General features: G+C 42.2%; 1 long non-coding RNA gene across 1 annotated transcript; it reads left to right on the top strand.

The window, feature by feature from the left end:
* The first annotated feature begins 6 nt into the window (after positions 1 to 6).
* LOC119306886 lies at positions 7 to 1,878 on the top strand. Its single transcript, XR_005149071.1, has 2 exons — positions 7 to 184; positions 931 to 1,878. It is a non-coding gene; the product is annotated as an uncharacterized LOC119306886 (long non-coding RNA).
* The last annotated feature ends 14,579 nt before the right edge of the window (positions 1,879 to 16,457 follow it).

Below are 16,457 nucleotides of genomic sequence, written 5' to 3' on the forward strand. Positions count from 1 at the left end.
TTGGTGACTTCTCGCAGGTGGATAACTAGCTAGGCAGCATGAGCTTCACGGCGCAACAGCTTTCCCATCCAGAATCACAACATTCGCACAAGTTGGCTTGGTCAGTGCCGGCTCAACCACTGTCGACTACAAGGAGTACATCGTGAGGCCGGTGCAAGCTTCCTCGTCCTGGGGGCAGCGACAGGTACGACAACTCATCTATCTGGAAGTTTATCTGAGATTGCCATTATTTTCAAATTAGGAGAAAATTTAGGGTAGTTCTTGCATAGTTAGATTCAGTTATCCATCATTTATGATAACATTGGTGCTCTTGCAAATTGCAAAAAACTTCAACTTTGTGGTGTAAGACATGGGAAAACGTAATCAGTCAGTTATCCAGAATCTGAAAATTATGCACACCTAGATTCATTTTTCCAGTTATGTGATAATATTTGTAATTCATTCAATATGTGCGGTATCGATGACCCAAAGTGGGCAATTTGGTTCCATTTCCAAGCCAGATAATCCGTGGTTAGAAATCTGTAGCAATTAGACATATCGTATTTGACTATGGTTTCTCTTATTGGGAGTGAGGGTCGTGAGTCTGATGATTATATGTACTATGCATTTGATGAGGAGAAAGGAATAGAAGGTCTAAAGGAAATATGTTGTGAAGATGATGTGCAATAGATGTTGATCCACTCTTATAATGAAAATATTTTGAACATGAGAGTTGTTAGAGGATATGAGCCATGTAATGCAGATGAAAACAGAGATAGTTATTTTGCTGAACACTGCATTAACACACAACAAAGTTGCACTAGGTGTGGAATACAAACATAGGCAGAAAGGAGGAGCTTAAGAAAAACATTATGTAGAGAGAAGCTGACCTTAACCATTTTGAAGGTGACACTGATGTGTCTGAATTTCTTTTGGATGATGTGCAATCAGATTCAGATGGCAACAATGTGGAACATCAGGCGATGACTCCTTTGAAGATGAATCTACAAAACAAGATACAACGGTGCTACTGAAACTCAGCGAGTGAGAAATCCTGGTCCAACCAGTAGATCCCACCATGAGGTTAAGAAAAAAGGAAAAACCAGATTGGTTTTCTGAAGCAGATGAAATATGTTTCCCTAGTGATTTTGGCATTAGTGATGAAGATGAGCCTGAAGGATCCTATAAAGTACCAGGTGGTAGGAAGAGAAGGAATAAAAATTTGAAGGACATGATATGGTTTAATGGCATACTTCCAGGACCAGTAGGACAATTTTGTAAGGGATTGTGCTTCACTAGTGTCTATGAGTTCAGAAATGCACTTAGGGATTTCCACATTAGGACTTTGAGGATTTTTCAATATCATAGAAATGCCCCTAATAGGATTATTGTTTGCTCTCGGAGAGAGCCCAGGGATGTGACTTTTATATCGATGCCTCTAAGTTAGCTCATGAAAAAACTTTCTGCATCAAGAAGTATGATATGCTGCATACTTGTAGAGCATGTGCAGAGACCACAAAGGTTACTACAAAGTGATTGTCCAGGTCAGTACAGGCATCACTGAGAGACATTAGATCTCCTGTGGATGCATTAATTAAAAATACCAAGACTAAGTTTTCAATGGATGTGTCAAGAAGTGTGTCATATAGGGTAAGGAGGAAGGATGTTGATGTGGTGCAAGGTGACCACAAGCAATAGTACTTGAGGCTTAGGGATTATCTTCAAGCAGTTCTTGATACAAACCCTGGTAGCAAGTGTATAGTAACAACATTTGAAGATCCAGATAACCCAACACCTCCTAGATTCAAGTATATGTTCATCTGTTTAGTAGCTTCAAAGGAAGGTTTCCTTAATGGTTGCAGGCCATTTATATGTAAATTTTGTTGATTTTCTTGTTTCTGAATTATTTGCAATGTTATGGTTTGGAGCTAATTTGTGACTGAATCCATGTCGTGATGGATGCTTCATCAAGTTAACCACTGAACAGCAAATTCTTGCAACCACATGAAGGGATGGCAACAACAACATATATCTTATAGCATTTGGTGTGGTTGGCAAGGAAGATAGTGACAGTTGTAATTGGTTTTTAACTCAGTTGAGATGTTGCATTGGTAGTGGCAACAAATTTGGAACATACACCATCATATCTGATAGACAAAAGGTTACTATTAATTTTATTGATCACTTTTGTTTTAGTACTTTTAGGAATTATTTGTGTGTGATCATGTGTACTAATAAGTTGTGAATGCACAGGGCTTGCTTAAGGCAATAAATGACGTATTCCCTAATTCACCTCAAAGATATCGTCTTAGGCACATATATGCAAATTTTCAATCAGCTGGGTTTAGAGGCCTGGAACTAAAGAAGTGTGTTAACAAGGCTAGCTACTCCTGCACCAAAAATGGGCATGAATTAAGGATGCCAGAGCTGAAAGTACAATCTAAGAAAGCTTGGAAATGGATCAAAAAAAGTCTCTACTTGGGCTTGGTTTGCTATGGATCATACTTGCAAAACAGATCTAGTTGTCAATAACCTTAGTGAAGTTTTCAACAAGATGATACTGGATATTAGGGCCAAGCCAATAGGACAATATTTGAAGGGATTAGGACCAAGCAGATGATCAAGAGGCAACAGACTAGGGAAAGCTTACAGATTAGCGGGTGGACAATCGCACCTAACTATTCAGAGATTCTAGAAGAGAACAAGAAGTGTGCGAAGTATTGTCAAGCTGACAGAGTTGGTCCAACAATTTGAAAAGTTAGTAGCAAAAAAACAGTATTGTGTGGACATGGAAAATTATACATGTGACTGCAAGAGATGGAACATGATAGGTGTACCTTGCGGTCATGCCATATCTGCATTGACAAAGCAAAAGCTGCATCCTGAGGACTATGTCTTCAAGAAGCCACTATACTTGGAGGCATACAAAGATATTATATATGATGGAAATATGCCCTTGAGGCAATAATAAAATGGTTATTATTATATTTCCTTAATCATGATAAAGGTTTATTATTCATGCTAGAATTGTATTGACCGAAAACTTAAATACATGTGTGGATACATAAACAAATACCATGTCCCTAGTGAGCCTCTACTAGACTAGCTCGTTGATCAAAAGATGGTTAAGGTTTCCTAACCATAGACATGAGTTGTCATCTGATAACGGGATCACATCATTAGGAGAATACATGTTCATTCAGTTTATTGCTACTGCTTTCTTAATGTCAAATACATGTTCCTACGACCATGAGATCATCCATCTGCCGGATACCGGAGGAATGCCTTGTGTGCTATCAAACATCACAACGTAACTGGGTGATCGTAAAGATGCTCTAGAGGTATCTCCGAAGGTGCATGTTGAGTTGGCGTGAATCGAGAATGGGATTTGTCACTTCGTGTATCAGAGAGGTATCTCTGGGCCCTCTCGATAATACACATCACAAGAAGCTTGCCAGCAAAGTGACTAAGGAGTTAGTTACGAAATGATGTTTTACAGAACGAGTAAAGAGACTTGCCGGTAACGAGATCGAACTAGGTATGGAGATACCGACGATCGAATTTCGGGCAAGTAACATACCGACAAACAAAGGGAACTATGTATGTTGTCGTAAAGGTTCGACCGATAAAGACCTTCATAGAATATGTAGGAACCAATATGGGCATCCAGGTCCTGCTATTGGTTATTGACCGGAGAAGCGTCTCGGTCATGTCTACATGATTCTCGAACCCGTAGGGTCCGCATGCTTAACGTTCGTTGACGATATAGTATTATATGAGTTATGTGAGTTGGTGACCGAATGTTGTTCGGAGTCCCGGATGAGTCCACGGACATGACGAGGATCTCTGGAATGGTCCGGAGGTAAAGATCGATATATAAGACGATAGTATTTGGTCATCGGAAAGCTTTTGGAACGTACCGGGTATTTATCGGAGTGCCGGAAGGGGTTCCGGGAGGCCATCGGTAAGCGGTGGGCCTTATGGGCCAGGGGGACATACCAGCCCACAAGGGGCTGGCGCGCCCCTCCACCCCTACTCACGCACCAAGGGAGGGAGGGAAGGAAAGGGAAGGCGCCCTAAGGCAGCCATCCCCCTCCCCCCCATGTCCATATACGGAAGGGGGCGGCTAGGCAGGCCTCTAGGGCAGCTGCCGGCCACTTGGGGCGCCCTATGGCTGTCTCCTCTCCCTCCTCCACCTATATATATGTGAGGAGGGAAAGGGGCATCACACGCCACGATCCCCAAGCCGTGTGCGGCGCCCCTCTCCCTCTAGTTCATCCTCGGTCATATTTTCATAGTGCTCGGCGAAGCCCTGCAGAGATAGTTGCATCACCACCGTTACCACGCCGTCATCCTGCCAGAACTCATCTACTACTTCGCCCGTCTTGCCGTATCAAGAAGGCGAGGACGTCATCGAGCTGAACGTGTGCTGAACGCGGAGGTGCCGTAAGTTTTGTACTTGATCGGGCAGATCATGAAGGTGTATGAGTACATCAACCGCGTTGATAAATGCTTCCACTCTACAGTCTACGAGGGTACGTAGACACACTCTCCCCTCTCGTAGCTATGCATCTCCATGGATAGATCTTGCATGTGCATAGAATTTTTTTTGTTTTCCATGCAACGTTCCCCAACAGTGGTATCAGTATGAACATCACCGCCCATAAATCCTTTGTGTTCTACTCGTGCATATCCTTTTTTCATGCTAGAATTGTATTAGCCGGAAACTTAGTACATGTGTGAATACATAGACAAAACAAAGTGTCCCTAGTATGCCTCTACTTGACTAGCTCGTTAATCAAAGATGGTTATGTTTCCTGACCATAGACATGTGTTGTCATTTGATGAACGAGATCACGTCATTAGAGCATGATGTGATGGACAAGACCCATCTGTTAGCTTAACATAATGATCATTAAGTTTTATTGCTATTTATTTCTTCATAACTTATACATGTTCCTCTGACTATGAGATTATGCAACTCCTGAATACCGGAGGAACACCTTGTGTGCTATCAAACGACACAACATAACTGGGTGATTATAAAGATGCTCTATAGGTGTCTCCAGTGTTTGTTGGGTTGGCATAGATCGAGATTAGGATTTTTCACTCCGTGTATCAGAGAGGTATCTCTAGGCCCTCTCGGTAATGCTCATCACTATAAGCCTTGCAATCAATGTGACTAATGAGTTAGTTGCGGGATGAAGCATTACGGAACGACTAAAGAGACTTGCCATTAACGAGATTGAACTATGTATGATGATACCGATGATCGAATCTTGGGCAAGTAACATACCGATGACAAAGGGAACAACGTATGTTGTTGTGCAGTTTGACCGAAAAGATCTTCGTAGCATATGTAGGAACCAATATGAGCATCCAGGTTCCGCTATTGGTTATTGATCGTAGATGTGTCTCAATCATGTCTACATAGTTCTTGAACCAGTAGGGTCCACACGCTTAACGTTCGATGACAATTTGTATTATGAGTTATGTGTTTTTGATGACCGAAGTTTGTTCGCAGTCCCGGATGAGATCATGGACATGACGACACTACAAAAAATACACTTTCGTGATGATACATGTTTGTCATAGTAGGTCATGTTTTCTGTCATGCATGTACATCCATGACGATTGTATGACAGAATCAAGATAGTCATACATGTGCTGCCGTAGAAGTGTTCCATGACATTACCAAAATTATCATCACGGAAGTGTCCACTTCCATGACGATAAATCGCGCGTCATAGAAGTGCTTTCGTCAAGGGTGACGGACACGTGGCATCCACCGTAACGGCTCGCCGTTAAGCTATCGAGTCCGGTTTTGGATCCGATAACCCGTTAACAGCCTCGACCAATGGGGATTTCCACATGTAAAATCATCATTGGCTGGAGGAAACACGTGTCGGCTCACTGTTGGGACAGATGTCATCCACTCATTTGACCGAAGGAGCCTATGATACGTCGACACATGGCACGACCCAACAGAGGCCCATTCCTGTGAAAAGGCTGGCCCGTTTGACTTGGTCAAAAGGTGGCGGGCCGGCCCACGGAAATCCTATTAACGGCCTATTCGCATATAGCCCATTTACAACCCGCTAACCTAGGGCCCGTTACCACCTATCCGAATTAGGCCCAGTAGCGTCATCTGGGCCGTCCAATATAATTCTAGCCCATTTTAACTTCCGGCCCATGTATGGCCCATGACGTCTTTCAGCCCATATGAGGCCCTTTGTAACTCTTGGCCCATTAATGACCCGTGGTGAAACTGGCCCATAATGAACAGTGTATCACTTTATACCCATTAACGACCCATTATTCCGTTGGGCCGTTTCCAGTCCATGTTATCTTTCGGCCTTCTCAGGGCCCATTTATTCATGGGCTCATTTCCAGCATTCGGTTACTTACGGCCCGTTACTGTAATTTTCTACTTGTGGGCCAAATTCAGCCCGTGGTTACAGTTGGCCTGTTTGTGGCCCGTTAATACGTTGGGCCATTTTCATAGTGTCATCAAATACGGTCGATTAACAATGATCCGTTATGGTCGGCCCATGAATGGACAATTCCAATTCTAGCCCGTTTACGGCCATAATGTGGTCTGTTATTGGCCCATATTTGGCCAATCGATCATATGACCCGTAGAAGGCCCATTGTGTCTACGACCCATAAAAGGCCCATTGTTTCTACGCCCCGTAGAAGGCCCATTATTTCTACGGCCCATAGAAGGCCCATTGTTTCTACGGCCTGTAGGAGGCCCAGTGTCACTACAGTAAATATGTAGCCCATGGTTATTGTGGCCTAGTTTTAAAAAAATAGGTTATTGCGGCCACTAGCAAACCGCGGAAAAAGAACTGCACTGACTACAAGCAAACAAATAAACAAGACAACAAGGAAATAAATAAGCAAGTAACTTACACTAGGCTATCACGGCTATTACACATATTACATCCACTGGGCATCAAAGTTCGCCATCAGTGCAAATATAGGGAACAAAGCAGCATATCGTATACACTGGTTGTCAAAGTTGACGACCAGGCAGCAAAACAAGTCCAGAACTGAAACCACTTTAGAAAATCTCAAGAAACAATATCCTGGGTACCCATAATGCTGGCAAGATGCTTAGCAAGCTTATTAACTTTCTCTTGTTGGCACTTAAATCCTCCAGCCCTTGATGTTGCACCAGAAAGTATGCATCTGAATTCTGCAGGGACTTCCTCAGTCCTTCAACTTCCTGTTGCAGCACATCTGATCGATGTCTTTCAACTTGAAGTTGAGACTCAAGAAGACAAACTGATTCAGGCAACGAGTTTGAAGAGCTTGTGCCAGCAGTAGTGGCCAGTAACTTGAACACTACATCAAGACAGGACTTTTAGGTTCTCTCATTGTCGTCAAGATAGTTTTTATCAGCTTTCTTGGAGACCAACAGGGATGTCTCACTATCTTGAACCTTATCTGTATTACTTCCTTTACCATTGCATAACGGGGTACTGTTCTCCAATATTTCGTCTGCATTCTAAAAGAGAAACAAGCAGACACATCACAGGTTTACCATGTTGTATATGAAACTCATTTTGTTAAATCAGTTCAACAGTAAAGTGGACAGGATAACATCATGAAACAAGCATATATCTATGTACCATGGTCACTTTATCGTCTATATCATTCTAGTTTTTGTTGCCAAATCAAGATAGAAACACAGTTCAAATAATATTCTAGTTGGGGCCATGCTGTCTGGGAGGAGCTGGCACCTCAGTAACAGGAACTGCCGCTGCAAGACCAGGTGTCCATGGTTATTAATCAACCAGAAGCTTCCGTCTCTGTTGAGAAAATTGTGGTGGAGGAGCAACATGCACTGCTTGAGCACGTTGATGTTGATCCCAAGCTGCCTCCTGTGGTGGTTGAGCGTGTTGATGTTGTTGCAGAAATCCCAGTTGATCCGCTCTTTGAAGGCCATAACAAGGTAGAGCCTGATATTTGCTATTGAGCCTATCCAGCCGAATGATGCTGCTGCAGTCCCTATTGCAGATCTAGCTCAGCATCTTGCAATCGTTCCCTACCAGCCTCCGGTCATCCAACCTCAACAGCTGTTCATTGGCATGGTGCGTGTGCCTGAGGGCCTGCCTCTCCCTCCGAAGATGATCTGGAAGAGATCTTTTATCTCTCTTTTGCCTGAGTTTTAAGCTTTGGAAGTTCCTCGTCCGATTTTTTGCAATCCTTTGGGCCCAGTGATTTACTCCAAGCGTTCATGGAGCATTGCTTTTGATGCTGATCTCTTGGTCACTACGCTCATTTAATCCGTCCAAGAGTCTCGTGAGGTAATCACTTTGCCCAATAGGCCTGTGGCTCGTGCTCTATTCAGTGATCATGCTCCTATTGTTGATGAAAGCACCGAGGTCAGTTCGACTATTTTTACTCCTGAAAGAGTTAAGACTCCGAAAGGTAAGGGCAGAAAGAAGGCGACTACTCCTATGGTGGAAACTTCAGAGAGGCGTTGTACCAGGAGCTCTCCTAGGCAAGATGGTTTTAAACAGGTGTTTGAAGAGCTGCCTCTGCAGCCCAGGAAGAAGAGGCCGAGAGCTAGGCCGGTCCCTTCCTCCCTCACGACCCAATGCAATAGCCCAGTGGACAATTCAGCCCAGGAGCATCCTCTACTCCCACCAGAGATGCCCATTGTAGTGCTTCAAAGTGCAGGCATCGAACTGGAGATGGCTCCTGCTCTGCTTACCAAGGAGAAGCTTATGGCTGAACCTTCTGATGATTCACCCTCGGCTTCGAATAAATGATGTGTCCTACGCATGAACTTAATGGGTTTAGCAAGCCCTTTAAATTTGCTTCTTATCTTAGGACTGTAATGTTTATTGTGTTGCCTATCTATGGTGCTGGTGAACCATATATTTTGTGGGATTCTTTGGTCCTTTTGTGCAACACTATGTGCTATACTTATTTCCTCCGAGCTTTGCTTGTTTATTATGAATCTAAATTCTAAGCGAAGTTGGAAGGTGCTCTGCTGGAATGTGCGTGGCCTTAATTCTAAATTGTGTCAGTGTGCAGTCAGGGAGAAGATCAATGAGAGTCTATGTTTTGTTGTTTGTCTACAAGAAACAAAGCTATCTGAATGTGATCGTCGTCTTATTAAAAGCATCTGCCCTCCTAGATTTGATTAGTTCATTGAGGCTCCCTCTAGAGGGGCCTCGGGTGGTTTGCTTATTGCTTGTTGATCTGACTACTTTTCTGGGGTCCTAGTGGAGGTTAAACCATTTTCCATTGTGGTTAACTTCACTTCTGTTCATAACAGTGATACCTGGACTCTGGTAAATGTTTATGGCCCCAGTCAAGGGGAATTGAGAGATGAATTTGTGCAGTGGTTGTATAACTTGAATATTGACCCTCAAACAAATTGGATGACTTTGGGGGATTTCAATTTCATTCGTTCTCTGGATAACAGAAACTTGCCAGGGGGGGGATGTAAATGACATGCTTATCTTCAATGAAATTATAGGCCATTTGGGTCTGCTTGAGTTACCAATTAAAGATAGGAAATACACCTGGTCAAACATGCAAGACTCACCCCTATTGGAGCAATTAGACTGGATTTTCACATCAGCTAATTGGATTGATTCTTATCCAATGACACAAGTTGTTCCTCTGGCAAGAACTACTTCTGATCATGTTCCATGCTTGGTTTACATCTCAACTTCGATCCCAAAAGCTCACATCTTCAGGTTTGAGAACTTCTGGACTGAGTGGCCTGGCTTCTTGGACTGTGTGCAGCAGTCTTGGTCCCAACCCTCCTCAAAGCACCATATCACTGCTGTAATTTCTAATAAGTTGAAGTCCCTGAGAAAGGCGCTAAAGAATTGGCAAAAAGGGTATTTCACACATCAAAAATCTGATTGACAAATGCAATTGGGTTATCTGCTGGATTGATGGTCTGGAGGACTCTAGACCTTTATTTAGACAGGAATTCAACTTTAGGAAGCTGGTGAAATTGCACCATGCTCATCTTGTGCACTTGCAATGTCTTTACTGGAAGAAGAGATGCACTATCAAATATATCAAGGTTGGGGAAGAAAACTCAAAATTCTTCCAAGCTATGGCTTCTGAGAGGCACAAAAGAAACTCAATTGCCTCTTTGACCCTGGGAGATGGTTCTGTCACCTCTCAACATGATGTCATTGCTGAGGCCTTCCTCTCTACTTTCAAGGAAAGAATTGGTAAGGCAAAGGGCATCAATATGGGTCTTGATTTGGATAATCTATTACCAAGGGTTTCTGGCCTGGATGTGCTTGTGAAACCTTTTTGGAAAGGAGGAAATTGAGCATGTTGTGAAGGAAATGCCAGTGGATAAATCTCCTGGGCCTGATGGGTTCAATGGACTCTTCTTTAAGAAGTGCTGGCACATTATTTCTAATGAGTTCATCACTTTGGCACATGAATTTCATGTAGGGAGAGCTAAGCTTGAGAACATTAATGATTCTTATATTGTGTTGGTACCTAAATCAAATGTACCAGAGGGGGTGGGTGATTACAGACCCATATCCCTTACTAGCTTTGGACTTAAATTGTTGACCAAAATGGCTGCCAATAGGTTTCAACAGGAAATTTTGAGGTGCATTCATAAGAACTAGTATGGGTTCATTAAAACCAGAACTATTCAGGACTCCCTGGCCTGGAGTTTTGAATATATTCACCAATGCAAGCAATCTAAGAGGCCCATAATTCTCTTTAAGCTACACTTTGAGAAGGCATTTGACTCTATTGAGCATGAGGCTATTCTGTCTATCTTGCAAGCCAAGGGTTTCCCTCAGAAATGGATTTCTTGGGTTAAGGAATTGCTTTCTTCTGGAACTTCTTCTGTGCTAGTTAATGGGATTCCTGGCAGGCACTTCAAATGTAAATGTGGGGTCAGACAAGGAGATCCTTTATCTCCTTTGTTATTTTTATTGCAGTTGATATCCTCCCGTCAATGCTCAATAACATGGTCCAAAGGGGTCTTCTCTCTTTGCCTATTCCCTCTCATGACCCTGATTTCCCAGTGGTGCAATATGCCGATGACACTATTTTGTTCATCCCTGCCCAGAGGGAACAATTGGTGGTGCTCAAGGAGGCCCTAATGATCTTTTCTCAATCCACCGGGATGAAAATAAATTTTCATAAATCCTCTATGATTCCAATCAATGTGGACAGTAGACTTGCTGAGGATCTGGCTGGTGTTCTTGGCTGCAAAATTGGGACTATGCCTTTTACTTATCTTGGGCTTCCTTTGGGTACTACAAGGCCCAAGATCATTGATTTCATGCCTTTGGTGGAATGCATGAAGAGAAGGTTGCATGCCAGTTCTTGGTTTTTGCCCCAGGGAGGGAGATTGCAACTTCTAAATTCTGTAATGTCTTCTATGCCAATCTTCTTCCTTTGCAGCCTACAAATCCCTCCTGGTATTTTGAAACAGTTAGAAAGGATTCATAGGCAATGTTTATGGAGGAAATATGGTCAGGACTCTGGGTAGTCTTAGCTGCATGGCCCCTGGTTTGTAGGCCCAAAAATAAAGGGGGTCTGGGAATTTTGAATTTCAGTGTGCAAAATGATGCCTTAATGCTTAAACACCTGCACAAGTTTTATAACAAGGACATTCCATGGGTGAATCTTATATGGAACTCTTATTATTATGATAGAGTGCCCCATGACACAACCTTGTGTGGTTCCTTTTGGTAGAGAGATGTATCGAAGCTTATGGACAAATTCAGGGCTGTGATTGTTGTTCAAGTTAACAGTCGGGATACTGCTTTATTTTGGAAGGATTACTGGGCTGGTTCCAACAATTTGCTGCTCCAGGATAAATTTAAGAGGCTCTTCTCCTACTGCTTGGACCAACATGTTTTAGTACATCAAGTGCTCAATACTGACAACCTTTTGGGACTCTTCCAATTGCCTCTATCTAAGCAGGCTCATGTGGAGTTTCAAAGCCTTTCTCAAGGCCTTGAGGGATTTGTTGGGGATAGATTGCTGCTTGACAGCTGGTATTGGAATGATAGCAAGAGGAGTCAATACACTGCCAAAAAATACTACGATCTTGTCCAAAAGCCCATTGTGGCAAATCCTACTCTGAATTGGATATGGAAAAGCTGCTGCACTATGTCCATTAAAATGTTTGCATGGTTGGTGATTATGGATAGAGTCAACACCAAATACATGATCCAGAGAAGACATTCGAGGATTGAGGATGGCCCTAAATGTGTTCGTTGCAGAGCTGGCTCCCTGGAAGACAGAAATCATCTGTTCTTTCAATGTAACTTCAGTAGTAGAGTTTGGAACTTCCTCCAAATTTGTTGGTCTTCTAGTTCTGATATGGTGGACATTGCTGTTCAGGCCAGAGAGGAGTTTGCTAAAGCTTTCTTTGCTGAAGTGGTCTTCTTAGCATGGTGGAATATCTAGATGGTCAGAAATGACAAGATCTTCAGGAAGATAGCACCATCTTTTAGTAGATGGAAGGATGGGTTCATTCATGATATTTGTCTCGTGACCCATAGGATAAAATCAAGGCACAAGGAGGAACTTCTTCACTAGATAGCTTTCCTGCCTCCGTGAGGCTCCTTTTTGCTTTCCTTCTTTTGTAGTTTAGATTAGTCTAGCCTTTCCTTTTGTTCTGCTTCCACTGCTCGTGCAACTGTAATTATGACTTGAGTTCTTCTTTTTATTAATAAATTATAGTGGGGCCAAGCCCTGCAGTTCCCATGGTAAGAAAAATAGATTTGTTGAAGACAAAGCAGAATAGACAGAATATAAGTGTGGGAAACTATAGAGCAATAACAACACCTATAATGTGCATGACATGAGAACATAACTGTTTATTCAATTGAAACTGAAATCAACATAGAGCAAGTTACAACAGCAAACCAGCTAAAGAAACATGTTTAAAACATACCTGTTGCGCCATTGGAGTTTCAATTCCATCCTTCAAATTTGAAAATAGTTGGTATGAGTAAATAAAGTGATGCAAGAGCAAAGGAGTATGAACCATAGCTACAGAACCTGACCTGAGAACAAATCTTCTTCTCCTTTAAGCGTTGAGTTGGGATTCAGAGTGGTGGTCCTCGTGTTTTGGGCACTGCAGTTGCCTTACTAAATGCTCGTGTTTGGGTGCTCTGTGGTGGAGACGGTGCTGTGTCAACTAGAACTGGGTTACTATCTGCTGGGGTTGGGGTTAGAAGGGGTGTAGCTGGTTCTCTGTCCAACTGGGTAGGGGTACAATCTGTGAGAGTCTGAGTTATGTGTGGTGGGGCTGGTTCTTGGGCAAGTACAATCGTGGTTCTATCTGCATCAACTGGTAGCACTATCTTTTCTGAAGACCGTGTTGTTACTCCCTTAGATACTGCCATCACCCTCTCCAATTCAAATGGCTGATAAACAAGAAAAGTAATTGAATGTACATACATTGTATGATAGACATGTGCAATGGATAGTGGGGAATAAAAGAGGGCATGAAATAATTCACATTTCTGTTGTCTAACCAAACAGGATAGCATGACACAATTTCACATATATGATGGCTAACTAAACAGGATAGCATGACACAATTTCACATTATGATGGCTAACTAAAAAAGATGGAAAGACATAGTTCAAAATATGATGACTATGTAAACAAGGATGACATGATATAACTATATAATGTGTTTATTAAATAGGTTGGTATGCCATAATTCACATACATGCCGCCTATGGAAACATGATAGCATGATATAATTGACGGATAGAATGACATAATTCGAAATATGATGACTGTAAACACTAAACAGGATGAGATGATATAACTATATGATGTCTTTATTAAATGGGTTGCCATGCCATAATTCAGATAGATGCTGTGTATGTAAACATGATGGCATGATATAATTCAAATATATGATTTATATAGTAAGCAAGTAAGCAGATGACAATCCATATATGATGTAAAAACTAAGTAATGCAAGACAACATGCATGACATGGGTAATATAACCCTGTCAAGTTTGAGCACAGACCTCAGGGGGGAAATAGGGTTGGTCATCAGTCTCTGAATCCTCCTCTGAGGAGCTCTCTGTAACCAGCAAGATGTCTGCTTCAGCAGGTAGCATTGTCTACTCTGAATACCTTGTTTTCACTCCAGATACTTCCATCACCACTTCAAATGGCTGATGCACAAGAAGAGTAGTTGAATATACAAACATTGTTGACAAATGGAACACGTAATACAAAAAAATGATAGCATGATATAATTCAGATACATGATGACTGGCTAAACAGCATGGCATTGCATAATTCACATATATAATGCCTTTTCAATAAGATAGTATTGCATAATTCACATATATAATGTCTTGCAACAAGGTGGCAATGCATAATTCACATATATGGTAATTAGACACTAAACAAGTGTCATTCACACAAAGCATGTCTAAACTAATCAAATGACATAGCAATGCAAGACATCATACGCACGGTATGAGCAACATAACCCTGCCAACTTAGAGCATACACCTCGGGGGGGGGGGGGATAGGACTGGTCATCTGTCTCTGAATCCTCCTCTGAGGAGCTATCCTTAACCAGCGAGATATGCGCTTCGTCAGATAGCATAGTCTGCTCTGAAGACCTTGGTTTCACTCCAGAATTTTCCATCACCGTGTCAAATGGTTGATGCACACGAAGAGTAGTTGAATGTACTAACATTGTTGACAAATGTAATACGTAACGAAAAAAAGGATGGCCTGATATAATTCACATATAAGATGACTGGCTAAGCAGGATGGCATTGCAAAATTCACATATATAATGCCTGGCTAAACAAGATGGTGTTGCATAATTCACATAAACGATGAATAAACTAAACAGATGTCATTCACACAAAGCATGTCTAAACTAAGCAGATGACATATTTGATGTATAAAGTAAGCAATGCAAGGCACCATATGCATGATATCACCAACATCAGCATGCCAAGTGAGAGCGAAGACCTCAGGGGGTAAATAGGAGTGGTCTTCTCCTTCTGAATCCCCCTCAGAATAGATATCTTCCTCTCGACTACAATCCGAAATGGGTGGAGGGGGGCTGCCTTTGCGCCTACCATCAAGCGATGTCTGCATGAAAGTTTATTGCCACCCAAGGCTCGTCTCTTTTGCTCTACATGTTCAGTTCCATTGTGTACAATAACTGACATGCATAGGTATAAAACATAGTGCGATTATGTAAGGAGTGCATGTAGATATCCAGAGTGATGGTAGCAACATGTGGATAGAACCAAAACCAATGATAGCAGGCAGATGATGGCTTCAGTTAAAAAATACAGATAATGGCTTCTTTACTGTTTGTTTCCCACCCAACATGAAACTCATAGTAGACACCAGAGATTAACCAGATAGTAGATAGATACTATTGATTGCGGCCCCGATATGTACCCCACAACCATTTAAAAACTCAAGTTTGACCATTAGTTTGGAGCTGACTTAGAGTCTATTCAGTGAACAGGACTTTAAAGTAGCATGTAATATTAAGTAATGCATAATGTAAGCAGACACGAAAGAGTGCAACCTCTCTTGCGGACTTGTGTAGTCCTCGAGGTCATCTGTTCGGTTGATGATGGTAATGCAGTTGTCATGGCTGCCGGCGGCGGAGAAGAAGATCTGAGGTGGCGAAAGGCAGTCTGGAGGTCGGATCCTTGCTATGCTAGAGCCTTCTGTCGGTGGAGCAGCTGAGCTGGGGTGGACGATGGTGCAGTAGGAGCGGGACAAACCACGCAAGGTTTTTTTGACAACTATCTGTAAGAGAAGTAATTCTGTAAGGGCTCATTTGAATTGGAGGATTCTAACACCGCAGGGATAGGAAATACACTATAATAGGATAGGAATGAACGTGCAAAATAGAGAATTTAAAAACACATGATTTCTGCCAATCTGGGTGTTTGGTTCAGAGGATGCAAAGAAGCAAGGCGAGATTAAGTCAAACCATAAGAAAATGTACAGTTATAATGCTATTATGCTACTATCTCTTAGTCTTGTGCTTCATGAATAGGAATTTGAAAAGAAGGACAAGTGGATATTAAAATTCCTATGGTATTTATTTCAAGGAGACACTAAAAGAACAAATCCTACAGTTTTCCTTTGCTCCATTCCTTTGAACCAAATGCATGAATAGTAGTACCATAGGAAACTTTCCAATTCCTATGTTTTTCCTTCACTTTTCCTCTCAAGCACTAGCGATTCTAGTAGGCAGGCTTGAGCAAGGAAAAGCCTACACTCAAAAAATGTTTTTGTGCTACTTCTACTACTTTGGACCCAGGCCACTGCCCTACTAGCTCAACTCCCAGGCCCATCGACAAATGCACAGCTCAAACGCGCAGAGATAAATAATGATGGCGTTCAAGAGAGTCCATCATGGATAGCTAAGTTACCTGGTACCTCACTGCTTGTCATATAGTAGGAGAAACTAATTGTATTTCACGTTACT

The sequence above is a fragment of the Triticum dicoccoides genome, chromosome 1B (genome assembly GCF_002162155.2).
Source record: "Triticum dicoccoides isolate Atlit2015 ecotype Zavitan chromosome 1B, WEW_v2.0, whole genome shotgun sequence".
In the NCBI taxonomy this organism is placed as follows: domain Eukaryota; kingdom Viridiplantae; phylum Streptophyta; class Magnoliopsida; order Poales; family Poaceae; genus Triticum; species Triticum dicoccoides.